Source organism: Telopea speciosissima, chromosome 8 (genome assembly GCF_018873765.1).
Source record: "Telopea speciosissima isolate NSW1024214 ecotype Mountain lineage chromosome 8, Tspe_v1, whole genome shotgun sequence".
NCBI lineage: Eukaryota > Viridiplantae > Streptophyta > Magnoliopsida > Proteales > Proteaceae > Telopea > Telopea speciosissima.
Genome location: NC_057923.1, coordinates 32,432,997 through 32,448,808, shown reverse-complemented (window position 1 = coordinate 32,448,808; position 15,812 = coordinate 32,432,997). Strand labels below are relative to the sequence as shown.

General features: G+C 41.6%; 1 long non-coding RNA gene across 1 annotated transcript; it reads left to right on the top strand.

The window, feature by feature from the left end:
• Positions 1–283: 283 nt before the first annotated feature.
• Positions 284–689, top strand: LOC122672749. The gene is made up of 2 exons (XR_006334471.1): positions 284–416; positions 514–689. It is a non-coding gene; the product is annotated as an uncharacterized LOC122672749 (long non-coding RNA).
• Positions 690–15,812: the final 15,123 nt, after the last annotated feature.

Here is a 15,812-nt window from a genome sequence, read left to right as displayed (position 1 = left end):
GATTCATCAATTACCCTTAATTTAATTCCTACTTGGGTTTCATGGTGGGGAAGTACCAATAACGAAGAAGAAAGCGCGCTCTCAGCAAGATTGTTGAAGAATGCAACAACTATAACTTGTGAAAAGTTGTGCTCCAAATAAAATCATATAATCCATAAAACCCATGGAAGATGAGTTGCAGGTATCCTTGTAGGGAACACCATGGAACCGATCCTAATTTACTCTCCTTCCTTTCCCTCTACCCTTCTATTCGTCAGAACCTGCCTGCCTAGGGATTCAATTGGAAGAGTAGCTTTCAGCAAAGTGTACAAAATGACGAGGGAAATAACTCCAATTTCTCTTTCCAGCCCCAAATAAGATCTGCTATGTCTTCTGGTTTGATGTTTCAGACTTCTGCTACATCATCATCTTCTATGGTATACTGATTCTCTCTATTCTCTTCTTTCCATTTATGGGTTTCATTTAATTTTGGTCTTAGAGCTTCTTAATTGATTTTGGTTTCGATGAAAACAGGTAGAAACCTTGAAAGGACAGCAACAAGCATGGAATCTGTAGGAATCCAACAAGCAAACTGATTCAAAGGCTATAGTGAAATCCGAATTCGCCCCAAACCAGAGCTTTTCTCCTGAGATTGCCACGATTCAAACTAATACCCAAGTCAGTGGTGGATTTCAATATGAGTACAATCATTACCCTTAGAACACTATGTCCATTAGAGAGCAGAGGAGGTCGGAAGATGGGTATAATTGGAGAAAGTATGGACAAAAACAAGTGAAAGGGAGTGAAAACCCACATAGTTATTACCAGTGCACCTACCCAAATTGCCCAATTTTTAATCTATCAATTTCATCCCTCAACTGCATCTGTTCTACACACTTGATTTCCCTTTGTGAGGGTAATTTTGTTCATTCACCTCTTTTTTTTGGGTTCTTCTTAGAAGGGCAATTCCATCAATTCAAGTCTAATTTTTAACAGCATTAGTCATGAACTGATGGAATGGGCTTATTTGTTACCGTTTGCAAACCTCAGGGTTGTACGCAGAATTTTCCAAAACTGGGGGCTGAAAATATCCTTTCGTCAAACCTCAGGGGTGATATGTATTAATTACCCTTAATATATCTGCCTATTTCTACCCAATAAAAAAATTTTGAAATGGTTCTACTTGAAAATTCATACTCTGAATTGAACAATCTTTTATACTTAAATCAAACCATTTAACACCCTTATCGAAACCCCCATTTGACACATCGCCATGCCCCTTCCCTCTTGTCCACAAATCTCTTCTCTTACTTAAATCCCTCTCCCTTAGATAAAAGGAAGAAAGTGATGCACACCCTTTGTTTGTGTATTTCCCCCTGGAAAGGACCGACCCCCCCCCCCCCACGGAATTTTTATCCTCTCAATTACATTACCTGTACTTGACATCAAGTACATCTAACAGAGGAGGCAGAAAATAACTATCCTAACCCCTGCCCGAACACACTGCCTGAGATGGGGTCCACCTCCCTCTATTAGATATACTTGACGTCAAGTACGGACAGCGTAATTGAGAGGATAAAAATTTCCCACACACCCCCAACCGACCTTGTCCATTGGTCGAAGCGGCCTACATACCTAAAGTGGGTGACCTGCCCAACCTATCGTTTTTCACATAAATAAAATTGTTAGGGTTAAACTGCTCCAATACGTCAGCTAACATGCGCCGGTGGCACATGAAACCCTCGAGTTGATCGGAATTCAATGGTCAATGCTGCACAAAACACGGACACACACACACAGCCTTAACTTGAGCTTTGATTTTGGTTTTATACATCAAAATCATTTCTCAGTTCTCAGCATCCAAACAAACAAAGAAACCCATATGCACAAGAGTTACAAGCAAGAGTATGCAACAAAAACTACAAATTAAACAATAACAGAACTAAAAAGATGGTATTGGTGTATCTATATGTGGACTTCCCTCTCATCTCATGTAGTTAAGTAACTACAAGATGAACTGACTTGATCTATATAATATATGCTTAGAGAACCAAAGAAGGGAAGAGACTAGACTACTGATTGATCTCCGGAGAACATTGATGACTGCCAATAACCAGAAAAAAACATGAAAAAATAAAAATAAAAATTAGGAGCGTCTTTTGGCCGTAGTCTCTGGCTTTCCAAACACTGCACAGCATCCACACCCTGACACCTTAGGAGAAGGCGGGTCGATGGAAGGTGACACCATCCTTTCTGTCCGGTATCCACGTCCGCTGCCGCCTCCGCTACTGATCGAGTGGTTCCTGCTTGTCCTCAATTCCCCGAATTCTTTTCCTTCTTTCTTCTTCATCTGATTTACGTCCCCTGACAGGATTGGGTCATCCCATACCAAGCCCGACGAACCTTGCCTCCTAAACGATATTGTAGACCTTTGCAGTCCAGCCATGCCCACCACCACCACTACCGACCTCTCTCTCTCTCTCTCTCTCTCTGCTGTTAGGATCTACAGATTTCTTTTGTGAATTATGAGAGAATTAAAGCTATGCTCCTTCTTCAAACAACTTTCCCTATATGTATAGAGGAATAGACAAGGGAGACAAGCGGAGGAGATGACGATGAAATATAAAATTGACTGGGTTGCGTCAACGGAGAGAAAGTCATAAAAGGACTACTCTATAATTAATGGGCAGGGGCATATGTACGTGGGATCTTTATCACCTCCTGTTACTGAAGGTGCAGTACTGTATCATGCGGTGTTGTAGAGGTCATGTGGTATAACGGACCCCACATGATGCACATGGCCTTTGTAGCTGTCGCACGATGCATTACTGCACCGTACAATAACAAAAGAGGATAAAAATTCGTGTATGTGTGATTTCATCCAAAATATAGGATTTTTATCCGCTCCAAAACTGGAGGCACTGCTGTGCGCATCGTGCAACATAGCAGCGACCATGTGTGCACAGTAGAGCCCCCTATGCACACATGTCCGCTGCTGCACCGCACAATGGCACAGCAGCGAACAAAAATCCCAAAATATAATAATAGTGTTCTAATAGCTAGTGACTTAATTATGACTATAATATATAGACAGAGAGAGTCGTTTCTCAACAAGACTATTTCCTGGTTTTCTACTTTTCTTCAATTTATTTGTTGGCACTTGACTGATTATTTTAATGGAATTTATTCAACGCGGGCTCTGATATGGTCATCAGTTAACTGACCCAAAAACCATCTTAGATATGATCGAAAGATTTCGATAATTACCAGGACTTCTGGGTAACATCAGTCAATTAACGGACAAATGTCGAAGAAAATGCTCCACCTATTTGAATTTAGTCAAGAAACACTTGATACGAACAACTTCTCATTGTTCAATCCTATGAAAACATGTGGCAAGAAGAAATCAAAAGGAAAGTGGTGACAAGAAGGTTGAGGAAAAAGATCTACTGCAACCCGATCCACGTGAGCCTAGGAGCAGAAAATCAAGATTCTAGAAGGGTATTCTTGGAAAGATAATAAGATAACTGAACCTGTGAAAAAGCTGTAAATAGGAGGAGCGGGATCAAAAGGGAGAAACGCTTTTTCTCTCCCAAGAACTCTCTCGCCTGAAACGGAACTGGATCTCAGTTCTCTACTTTTATTCTTTTTCTTGTATTCTGATTCGAATCAGAACCAATTGAACTGATTGAGTTCTCTGGATCTCCAATCCTCGAATTGAAGTGTTATCGAAGAACGCCTGCAACTTCTTTTGCATAACATTTTTGGCATCTTCTGTGGGAATTTGAGATTCAAATCCACGGAGATCCACGATGACAAACACACGAAATCAATCAAAAACCGCGAAGGCGTTCAATGCTGCTGTCACAACAGCAAACGCACAAGATCCGCAAATCGAGAGAGTTCACGAAGAGCGAGAGGATGATGTGATCTCAGAGGAGAATAATCCAGCGAAAGGAAATTCGTAGAAAAGAACCACTGGAGACCCACCACGCTATGTTACAGTGGAGCAATTTGAGGTGATGCAAACGAGATGGAAAGATCAGATGGAGGAAATGATGAACTAGCAGTGTACTATTTTGCAAGGGATTCCTCCAAAGATTCCTCCACCAGAACTGGATCAAGAACGGATCGCGTCTTTGGAGCACAGTGAAAATCACAGCAACGCTAACTATGTACGCGATCCAGCAAAGGATGTACGAGGTGACAACAAGAAACCTAGATCGCATATGACAAAAGGAGAGTAGGCTCTAAACGAGAAAGTAATAGAGCTGCAGGAAGAAGTTCTGAAGAAAGGTTCTAAGTCAAATTAGGTCATACAATTTACAACAGATCTAACCTTCATAGATCAGATTAGGTTAGAACAATTGTCGAAAGGTTTCAAGATGCCGCCGATAGAGTAGTATGACAGAACGGCGGATCCAGAAGATCATCTGGAAACTTTTAAACTGCTGATGTATCTACATGGAGCTTCTAATGCAATCCTGTGTAGAGCATTTCCATCTACTCTGAAAAGATCAGTGAGGCAATGGTTCTCACACCTTGAGCCTCGATTGCTGACTAGCTTCATAGATCTAGGAAGAGCTTTCTTGGCTAATTTTATTAGCAGCAAGATTCACAAGAAGACTGCAGCAAACTTGTTAGCTATCAGGCAACAACTAGGAGAGTCAATCAGGGAGTTTCTTACCAGATTCAATAAGGAGGCTTTGGAAGTACGAGACCTGGATCCCATGGTAAAATTCTAGGCTCTCAGAAGTGGAATCAGAGACAGAAAATTAAAGGAATCTCTGATCATGGAAGAACCAACTGACATGTATGACCTCTATTCGCGGTGTGAAAAGCATATCAACCTGGTGGAGGTACTTACTGCAGAACAACAAAAAAAGTCAAGAAGTGAGAAGAAGGTACTCAACAGAAAGAAACAACCAATCAGCGGTAATAGGATGGTGGAGAAAAGAGAGCAGAGCATGTGAAAAAGGAAAAGGGAGCAACGTGCATGGGTGCCGAGAAGTGATCTGAAGCCATACTCATCTTACACACCCCTCATGCATAGGCGAGCCTATATACTAAACAAAATTAAAGATCGACTGACATTACGATGGCCGACCAAGATGGTCAAGCCTGTTAGTGAACGCAATAAAAATAAATATTGCAGGTTTCATCAGGACCATGGGCACGATACTGAAGAATGTAGACAATTGAAGGATGAGATCAAAGCCTTAATCCAAAGGGGTAGATTGAATAAATTCGTGAAGAGAGAAAGAGGAGAAACCAACAAATAGGAAAACCGAGAGCAGAAGGTGGAGGATAAAGGAAAGATGTCTGCTCGGGGAGAAGAAAGTCCAAGCATCCGAGCATGACATTTAGAGAATCAACCTATTAGGGAGATCACAACCATTTTTGGAGGTCTTGGGTTAGGAGGAGAATCCTCAAACTCAAGGAAAAATCATGCATAGATGGTGGGCCTAACAGAGACAGTAAGTAAGAAAAGAAAGGCAGAGCATCAGATCACATTTTCAGACGAAGATCTAGTCGACATTCAGTCACCACATGATGATGCATTAGTGGTGAAGATGATCGTCGCGAATTGTTCAGTGGCTCGCATATTAGTGGATAACGAGAGTTCTATAAACATCCTGTATTATGATGCCTTCCTGAAGATGCAGTTAACTCCTGAGATTTTGAAAAAGATAGATTCCCCCCTATATGGATTCAATGGAGCTCTTGTGCAGCTGGAAGGATCTATTGAGCTTCTAGTCACTGCAGGAACGAAACCCCAACTATCCACTGTTATGATGACTTTCCTGGTGGTGAAAGTTAACTCTAACGATAATGGAATTCTCGGCAGACCAAGCCTAAACGTTTTGTAGGCCATAGTCTCCACCCCACATCTCGTAATGAAATTTCCTACGAAGAATGGCGTGGGAGAATGCAAAGGAAGCTAGAAGGCGTCACGTAAGTGTTACGAGACGTACCTAAGGGTCAAGGGGAAGAGTCCACAAACATTTAATGTTACTTTGGAGGATGTTCGGGAGAATACTGATGAAGAAAGATTGGAGCCTGTAGAAGAATTACTCTCGATTGAGATTCATGAAGGTGATCCAAGCAGAACAGTGCAGATTGGAGCCAAACTGTCTGGCGAATCAAAGGGAAGGATGATAAGCTTCTTAAGGGAAAATGCAGACGTGTTAGCATGGTTAGCTACAGATATGCCAGGAATAGATAGAGAGCTGGCAGAACATAAGCTAAACGTCTACCCCAGAGCAAAGCCTGTATTTCAGAAGAGGAGGAATTTTGCTTCAGAGCGACAGGTAAAGATGTAGGAAGAGGCAGACAAGCTATTGGAAGCAGGATTCATTGAGGAATCAATATATCCATAATGGCTTTCCAATGTAGTAATGGAGCCTATGAGTAATGACAAGTGCCGCATGTGTATCGATTTTATCGATTTAAATAAAGCATGCCCTAAAGACTATTATCCTTTGTCTCATATTGATTTGTTGATAGATGCCACAGTAGGCCATCAAAAGCTAAGTTTCATGGATGCCTATTCGGAATATAATCAAATTAAAATGTATAAACCAGATATCGTGAAAACTTCCTTCATGGTCGGAAGAGATGAAGAATGCTGGAGCCACCTATCAACGTCTCGTGAACCTCATCTTTCGAGAACAAATTGGCCATAACAAGTAGGTTTATGTAGACGATATGCTAGTAAAGAGCATAAAGGCATCCGACCATGTTTCTGATCTCTAGGAAGCTTTTCACGTTTTAAGAAGGACCAAAATGATGCTCAACCTTGCGAAATGTGCTTTTGAGGTAACAACGGGGAAATTCTTGGGTTTTATGGTCTCAGTGAGGGGCATAGAGGCAAATCTAGTTAAGATAAAAGCTATACTAGACATGCCACCACCAGGAAGGGTAAAAGAGGTACAAAAATTAATAGGAAGGGTAGCAGCCTTGGGAAGATTCATTTCAACATCTGGTGATCGGTGTCTCCCATTTTTTAAAACCCTAAAAAATCGAGCAAGGGAGCGGCAGACCAAAGGAGTCAAATTGACTTTCGAATGGATAGAAGAATGTCAGAAGGCTTTTGTTGATCTGAAAGGATATCTGACCGACCCACCCTTACTAGCAAAGCCAGAACCCAGGGATGTGCTCCAACTTTATATGGCAATTACCACAAAGGCTATAAGTACTGTCTTGATAAAGAGTAATGGTCGGCTTTAGAAGTCGATATACTATGTGAGCAAGGTATTGGTGGATGCAGAGACAAGGTACAGTAATATTGAGAAATGCGCCATTGCATTGGTAAGGCAGCAAGGAAGCTAAGACCGTATTTCCAGGCTTACACCATTGAGGTATTGACAAACCCACCCTTGAAAAAGATATTAGCGAAACCCGATCATTCAGCTTGGATAGTGGCATGGTCGGTTGAATTGGGTGAGTTTGATTTGCACTATAAGCCATGCACAGTGATAAAGGCCTAGGCATTGGCGGATTTTATAGTAGAAGGAACACTACAGGGAGATACCATACCTATAGAGAATGAAGAAAACTGAGCATCCGAGGATCTGTGGATGTTGTTCGTAGATGGATCCTCAATAGAGCAGGGTGTGGAGCAAGGTTGATGTTGTTCAGTCCAAGAGGTTTCATGATACAAAGCACTAATAATGGAGTAGAATATGAAGCATTAATAGCAGGGTTAAATTTGGTGAAGAGCCTTATGATAACAAATCTCGTCGTGTATAGTGACTCTAAGTTGATCGTCAATCAGGTGAAATGGGAGTATGAAGCCAAAGATGAGCACATGGCTAAGTATTTGGAAAAGGTGCGCCAACTGATCACGGGGATCACATCTTTTCAAATACACCAAATTCCTCGATCAGAGAATACCATTGACGAGTTGTCACACTTAACTACGTCAGATTTTCAAGATCTGAACCGAGCAGTGTATATAAATATTTTCCAAACACCGAGCATAAGAGAAAATGAAGATTTGATGCTCATTGATCATGAACCCTGCTGGATGAATCCCATTATGGCGTATTTGTCCCAAGAAACGTTGCCAGAAGATAAGGATGAGGCTAGGAAGATCAGAATGAGAGCAGCTCAGTACACCATGATTGGAGGAGTATTATATAAGAAGGCATATTCAATGCCCTATTTGAAATGTCTCTGACCATCAAATGCTGAATATGTCCTCAGAGAAGTTCATACAGGAATTTGTGGGCAACACTTAGGTGGAGGGGCATTGGCACATAAAATCATTAGGCAAGGATACTTTTGGTCACATTTACGCAAAGAAGCAATGGACTTCGTATGCAAATGCGCAATATGCCAAACCTTTGCCCCGATCACTCGCCAGCCAGCAACAGAGCTGACAAGTATCTCAAGTCCATTACCATTTGTTCAATGGGGTATGGATATCCTGGGACCATTCCCGAAAGCGTCTGGAGGAAGGCAATTCGTAGTAGTGGTGGTGGATTATTTTACTAAACGGGTTGAAGCAGAGGCCCTTGCTATGACCATGGCAGCTAATGTATGGAATTTTTTTCTACATTCAGTCATTTATAGATATGGGATACCAAGGATTCTCATTACAGACAACGGGAAATAATTTGAACATAAGTTCAAAGAATTTAGTGATCAATTTGAAATTGAGCTGCGCAAAACCTTGGTAGCACACTCCAATGGCTTCACAGTGACAACAAACAAAATCTTGTTGGATGGAATCAAGAAGAAGTTGGATGCAGCAAAAGGGTTATGGGCAGAAGAATTACCAAACATACTTTGGGCCTATCGGACCACCACCAGACTGGCAACAAGGGAAACACCCTTTAGGTTGACATATGGGACAGAGGCAGTTATCCCAGTGGAGATAGGGGAATTTTCTCTCAGAGTATAGCTGTACAACCCAGATACCAATGATGAGGAGTTAAGGGAAAATTTAGACTTACTGGATGAAATTAGGGAAACAACACAAGTGAGGAATGTAACCCATTAGCAGCGAACAGCTCGCCATTTCAACACAAGAGTAAAAGTAAAGGTTTATCATCCTGGGGATCTAGTGTTGAGAAAAATGGAAGCATCTGACCCTAGAGCTATGGGGAAGTTATCACCCAATTGGGAAGGACCATACAGAATCTCCAAATAGGTTACTTCAGGAGCCTACCATTTGGAGACTTTGGAGGGAGTACCTATACCCAGATTATGGAACTCAAAAAATTTGAGGAAATTTTATCAATAGAGATTTAGCTTTTCTCAAGAATTTATTGTCCTCAATTTTATCATGATCATGAAATCAATAAAGGCAAGGCATCTCTTACGTTGCGAGTATATGGAATGTTTCCCCTACTTAGAATCATGGTCATCCGATCATAGGGGCGCTTCTCCCAATGAAGAATCATGGTCATTCGATCATAGGAGCGCTTCCCCAATAAAGAATCATGATCATCCGACCATAGGGGCGCTTCCCCAATGCAGAGTTATGGTCTTTAGATCATAAGGATGCTTCCCCAATGAAGAATCATGGTCATCCAACCATAGGGGCGCTTCCCCAATGAAGATTCATGGTCATCCAACCATAGGGGCGCTTCCCTAATGAAGAATCATGGTCATCCGACTATAGGGGCGATTCCCCCAATGAAGAATCATGGTCATCCGACCATAGGGGCGCTTCCCTAATGAAGAATTATGGTCTTTAGATCATATGGGTGCTTCCCCAATGAAGAATTATGGTCATCCGACCATAGGGGCGCTTCCCCAATGAAGAGTCATAGTCATCCAACCATAGGGTCGCTTCCCCAATGAAGAATCATTGTCATCAGACCATAGAGGCGCTTCCCTAATGAAGAATCATGGTCTTTAGACCATAATGGTGAGTTGCACCATAGGGGCGCTTCCCCAATGAAAAATCATGGTCTTCAAACTATAATGGTGAGTTGCACCATTAGGGCGCTACTGAAAGTTATGGTCTTTAGACCATAATAGTGAGTTGCACCATAGGGGCGCTTCCCTAATGAAGAATCATGGTCTTCAAACTATAATGCTAAGCAGCAACAGAATGAAGTATCCACATGAGTAATATCATGGTCTTTAAAACTTAGTAGTAGTTCTGAATGAGGAATACGAGTCTTCAGATCATGATCTCTAAAACTTAGGGGCGTTCTCAACTCAACTCTATTGGGCTCATGCACTAAGTTTCATAGTGAGTTATTTGAAGAAAGGCATCCGAGCATCAAGGTTAAAGATTTGAGTAAAGTTGATGAAAACTATTTTTATCAACTATGTCCTGCACGTCCAGTTGGATTCAACATGACAGAAGAGATGATTAAGATGAACACAACAGAGGCATTGATGTTCAGACGATATCAATGTCAACCATCAACCAATCTTCAATAAAGAAACTTCATACAAAAATGAAAGAAAGACATACAGCTGAATGAAAGAAAAACATTTTTTCATATTATGATTAGATTTTACAACATGGAAATGGGATACATACAAAATACTCGGTAGAGACAGATACAATGTTTACAATATGGAAATGGGGTACAAAACAAAAAAGGTTTCCCAAGCAAAGATACAAAGGCGCCTAGTTTCCTTCGAGCATCTTGCAACCTCCCCTCTCTCACAACGCAGAAATGAAGCAGCAGCGAACTCAGCCTAACCCACAAGCTCAGAAAGTAGCAACTGGATTCATCGTGATCGGAGAACTGGGCACCACTAGAGGGATAACCTAAAGGTGTTGCATGAGAGTAGCCATAGATGAGATGTCAGACTGATCAAGGTCAGCACGAGCATGAATGGCTACTCCAACAGCAGCATCCTTCAGTTCCGTAGAACCTCGAAGGGATTCTTCACCAACTGCGAGCCCCCATCAGCGCCATTCTGCTCCTCTGAAGATAGAATGAGTGTGCCAAGAGGTCCAAACCGCCCTAAGAGAAGAAGAAGAAGAGGCAATGGAGCAAGGCACCGAGGAGCCACCAGCGGCAGGCTTACCCAAAAAACCTCCACATCCTCGAATTATGGGGAGATTTGGAGTAGAGGGGAATAACCACCTCAAGGTCCTCCATCAGTTCGCTCCAACGTGAGGGAGGCAGAGGGTGGGCCTATTCATGCGGAGCAAACTGAGGGTTTGCAGCCTACAGAAATGAATGACACCGCGTGTCAATTGAGAAGCAAGGCTACAACCCTATTGTCAATTGAAAAGCAGGGCTGAGAAGATGGAATGATGAGTCCAATAAGGTTTCCAGGCGTATGAAATGATCTCCAGAATAGTATAGATGAAACCACGACAAAGATAACGCCATAGAAGAAGGAGGAAGAAAAGGCTGAAGCAAGAAGGCGGGAATACAGGGAAATCCAGGTTTAAAGAGGGCGAAAGAGAATGAAGGTTAGAGAAGAAAGATGACCTATTTATAAAGAAGGAGATGACTAGGGTTGAAAGAGAGGTTGGAATTTCCCAAATGCCAGGACCTCTAGAGGACGAAATCTCAAAGAGTCAAATCATAAAAGTTCATGAAGAGCCAAGTGGCAGCATCTTACTACTAAGGAAATAAGTGTGGAACTATTAAAGATTTAGTAAATCAACAATCTCCATGCGTTTATCAACTATTGGTGAAATAGTAACTGACAGTAGATTTTTTGGGAAGAAGCGATGGTTCAGTTCAAAATTTGAATCCTAAATGATAACACAATAAATGAAGCGTCTGTTGGTTGGAGAGTTAATGACAATATGGGAAGTCCAAGGCTTACCTTGACCAGACCGTACATGAAAGGGAGAAAATTCCCAATCATAGAGAACGATACTAAAGGTGTGCAGAATACAAGTAGTGCATGAGTATAAGACAAAAAGCAAATAAGGCAAAAAATGACCGAGGACAAAAAGCTTTGCAAAGGAAGAAAAATCAGTATGTTTGGTGTAAAATAAGGATTCATACATTACAAAAATAAACTTGGAATTACAGAGTCATACAGGACAAGTCAATATTTAGTGGTCCATAAATACAGGGTGTGGGGGAATTAGGGGAGGCCCACCAGGTGGACTCTCAAAGTGAGGAGCTGAGAGCGAAGAAGCTTCTAAAATTGGAGTCTACGATTTGCTCAGAATGAAACCCAATTTTATCTTTCCCATTGGAAGTGGGGGGGGGGGGGGGCAACAGCTCTTATCTGGTCATATATCTTCCTAGCACCCTCCACAACCTTATCTTCACAAAAGCATTGGAAAACGGCTGATTTCAGAATATGAACTATGGTCTGGTTGGCAGCAACATACTTTTCACTCCAGATGTGCTCGGCAATGTCACCCTCCACGTATCCCAACTTTTTGGACAGTTCTTTCTCCCAGCTGACCAAAGATTCATAATATTCGATCTTCTTCTCGAGACATTTACATTGCCTGGACAATGCAGAATAAGATTTTTCATATTGTTCAAGACGATTATGGAGCTCGATTTCTCAGATGCTGGAATCCGATACTTCCTCGACCATACTAGGATGCCCCTGTAAATAAATAATTGAAGGGAAGTCATAGGAAATGATCAACATGTAAAGTCACAATCAAGACTAGAAAAAGACAAGTTTTTTTCTCATTCATTCATAATATTGATCAATCAAGTACAATAGCAAATCAACATAATCAGACTGGGGTGGGGGGATCTTGTTCAGTAACATTCTCTAGGTTAGAAGGAAGGTCAAAAACAGGTGTAGAAGAAGAACCAGTAGCTTGAACTAAGGGATGATTAGGCTGTTTGGTTGGGGATGCAACTAAACCAGGCACCCTAGGATTTAAAGCGAGTCCTTGAAGCTTTGGAGGATTAAACCTAACTTGAGAAGATGTGGCTGCCAGAGGCTTTATTTGGACAGTTGTGGCTTTGGCATGGTGGGCAGCAATGTTCGTCTTGGAAGAATTAGTCTTCAAAGACTTAACCTTCTGAATCTCGGGCTTTAAACCCAAGGAGGGAGCAAGAGTAAATTTCCCCTCCGCCATTAGAGTCTTCATCTGCTCGATCTCTGGAATATCTTTGGAGTTAAACGAGGGGACACGATTCATCAACATCATCCAAATGTTGTATACTGTTTGAAGCATGCTAGTGCCAACGATTTGATGGAAAAGCAACTTATAGTCGTTGGATGCTAAATAATTTGACACAACATCCTCTTTGGCCTCCAATGCATCCTTTTGCATAGCCTCCAATTTCTCCTTGCTTTGCTCCCACTCCTTCTGATGATCAACCGCCAAATCAACATTCTTCTTCAGAGCAGCCTGCACCTCAAACTGAGCTTTCTTCAAGTTTTCCTAGGCTTTCTCCAGATCTCGGGCACTGTTCGTAGCTTTGTCCTCGGCAATCTTTTTCTCCGATGACAAATGGTCCTTCTCTTTTTCAAGAGTAGAGATATAGAGAGCCTGATCACTATATTTCTGGGCGAGCTCCTTATGTTCATCTTCAGCTTTGGCATAAAGTTGGGACAATTCCGTACTCCTCTCGACCAATCCAACCATGTAGGCCACAGCCTGAGAAAAAGGAGGTTAATAAATTCACAAAAGAGAGATCAAAGCATGACATTGGGAAATATTATCAAAGACAGGAATGTTACCTCATATGCTCATGCGCACACTTTTCTCTCCAAAGATTCATTCCCCATCCCACATATAAGGTGACAATCAGCTGAAGGAATACATCTCTGGATCATGTGCTCGATAGCAGCATCGTCACCCAACACTTCCTGGTTAACCTAAATCTTTCATTCAGGAACAAACACATTGGATGACTTTCTCTATTCATCCTCAATTGGGGGGTTCTTCCCCTTATTCTCTTCCTTCTGCTACTTCTCTTTCTCCTCATTCTGCTTCCTTTCCATCTCTTTCAAATTAACAAAGGATGAAGGACCTTTTTGATGTTCCAAGAGGGACCCATCATGAGCGTCATCATCGGTAAGGTCTAAGACCGTAGACCCAAAATCACCAAGCTTATGCTCAGAGTTATGTGGGGTCTTTCCCTTCTTCCTGACCAAATCCTCCATTGGGCCCTTCGCTGAGCAGCCTTGTTCAAGTTTCCTCTTCTTGGTGTGAAAAGTAGAGGGGAATAACTGCCTCAAGGTCCTCCAGCAGTGATGCATGCTGCCATGGCAGCGCGCGTGCACTTCAACATAAGACCAGCACGCCCAGTATCGTTACCGCAAGTCCCCTCTTTTTTTCCCTTGTGCACGCCTGTCGCGATCCTCTCCAGCCGTTGTCGCTGCACAAAACTCCCTATTTATCCCCATTTTTTTAATTAAAAAAAAGGAGTGAATTTGGTTTTGGAAAATCTGGTTTTATGGGTAGGGGTTGTCGACCATTAAAGGCAACCCTTTAAAGACCTTAACAGTAGGCTTAATGCCCATTGTTGGGGCCCTTTAAAAAAAATTGGTGCGTTGGGTTTTGTCGTGACCTGAGCCACACAGTGAAGGACCTGGCCTAGGCCTAACCCTGATCTCTCTCTCTCTCTCTCTCTCTCTCTCTCTCTCTCTCTCTCTCTCTCTCTCTCTCTCCTCTACCCGCCATGCCCAGCTAGCCACAAAAAGAAAAAAAAAATTATGGGCAGATTTGAACTTTTTTTAAGGATTTGTTTTAGGGTTTTGACAAGAAAATGGGTAAAGAGAAAATCTTTGCACCCACACTCTTGTTTTTCCCTAAATTTGTTTTGATTGCCTTGAGTTTTAATTTTTGCTTTAATTTGTCTGCAAATTTAAATTGACAATCTTACTCTCTAGCGCCGGTTTTGACCATATTAGATTCACTCCAACTCAAAAGATGCGTTATCAGTCTCCTCCCGCGAAACTATGTTGTGAACATTAATTTTTTGGGTGGAGATTTCTCCTAAATTTTTTGGTGCTTGTGTAAGTGACACGTTTTATGTGTATGTGCGTTAGAGTTAGTGTTTGAGTGTGATGCAAAGTGTGGCACACCCTAGTAGTGATGTAGTAGGATTTTCTGGTATGTAATTGAAAAGATTTTAATTTTAATTATATTTTGAGAAGCCATGTTAAGGGATTGCTATCATATTGCGTATCACATTCTTGTACTAACTTGACGTGTTACTTTAAGTACCAAACTAGGGTTCTTTTAGTAAGACCCTTGCGCACTCGATGTATGACCCATTATTATTTTGTGGTTTGAAGATGCCCATTCCTCCTAGCTTATTTGTTCGAATGGGTTAAAATCATACGTTCCCAAATCCGTACACCTGTAAGATTTGATTATGAGCCTAACAAAATTTTTGGTCTCACCGTGTAGTACTGGGAACCATTAATTTTAATCAGGGTTTCAGGAACAAATCCTTGAGATATGTACTAAATGTTCCCTTTGTGAATTATGGAATATAGTGATAGCCACCAACACTGTTGTTGCTGACTTTAACCAAGGTAATAAGTTGGATGAAACCAATTATGACAAGTGGTATCGTAAGATCCAATTCTTGCTTAATGAACAAGAGTGCCTTGAACACCTGACCTCTCTAATAAAAAAACCCAATGAGGTTACTATTGCCCAACACCTTCAAGAAAAAGAAGCCTATGATGCTTGGTTTAAGAGAGATCATATATTGTGCTTCACTATGTTTAGTTGCATGCATGACGATTTCTTTGGCACATATGAGAAATGTGAAACTACCAAGTTCATGTGGGACCAAGTTAAGTTAAACCATGGAGGTACATCAACTACAAGGTTAAAGACCATGACCTTAAAGTTTAAGATGTACCTTAAGGACCCCAATCACACCATGCTTGAACAACTTAGTGTTGTGAAGGATATGTATGATTAGAAAATTAGAGGATGTTGGGTGTAACCT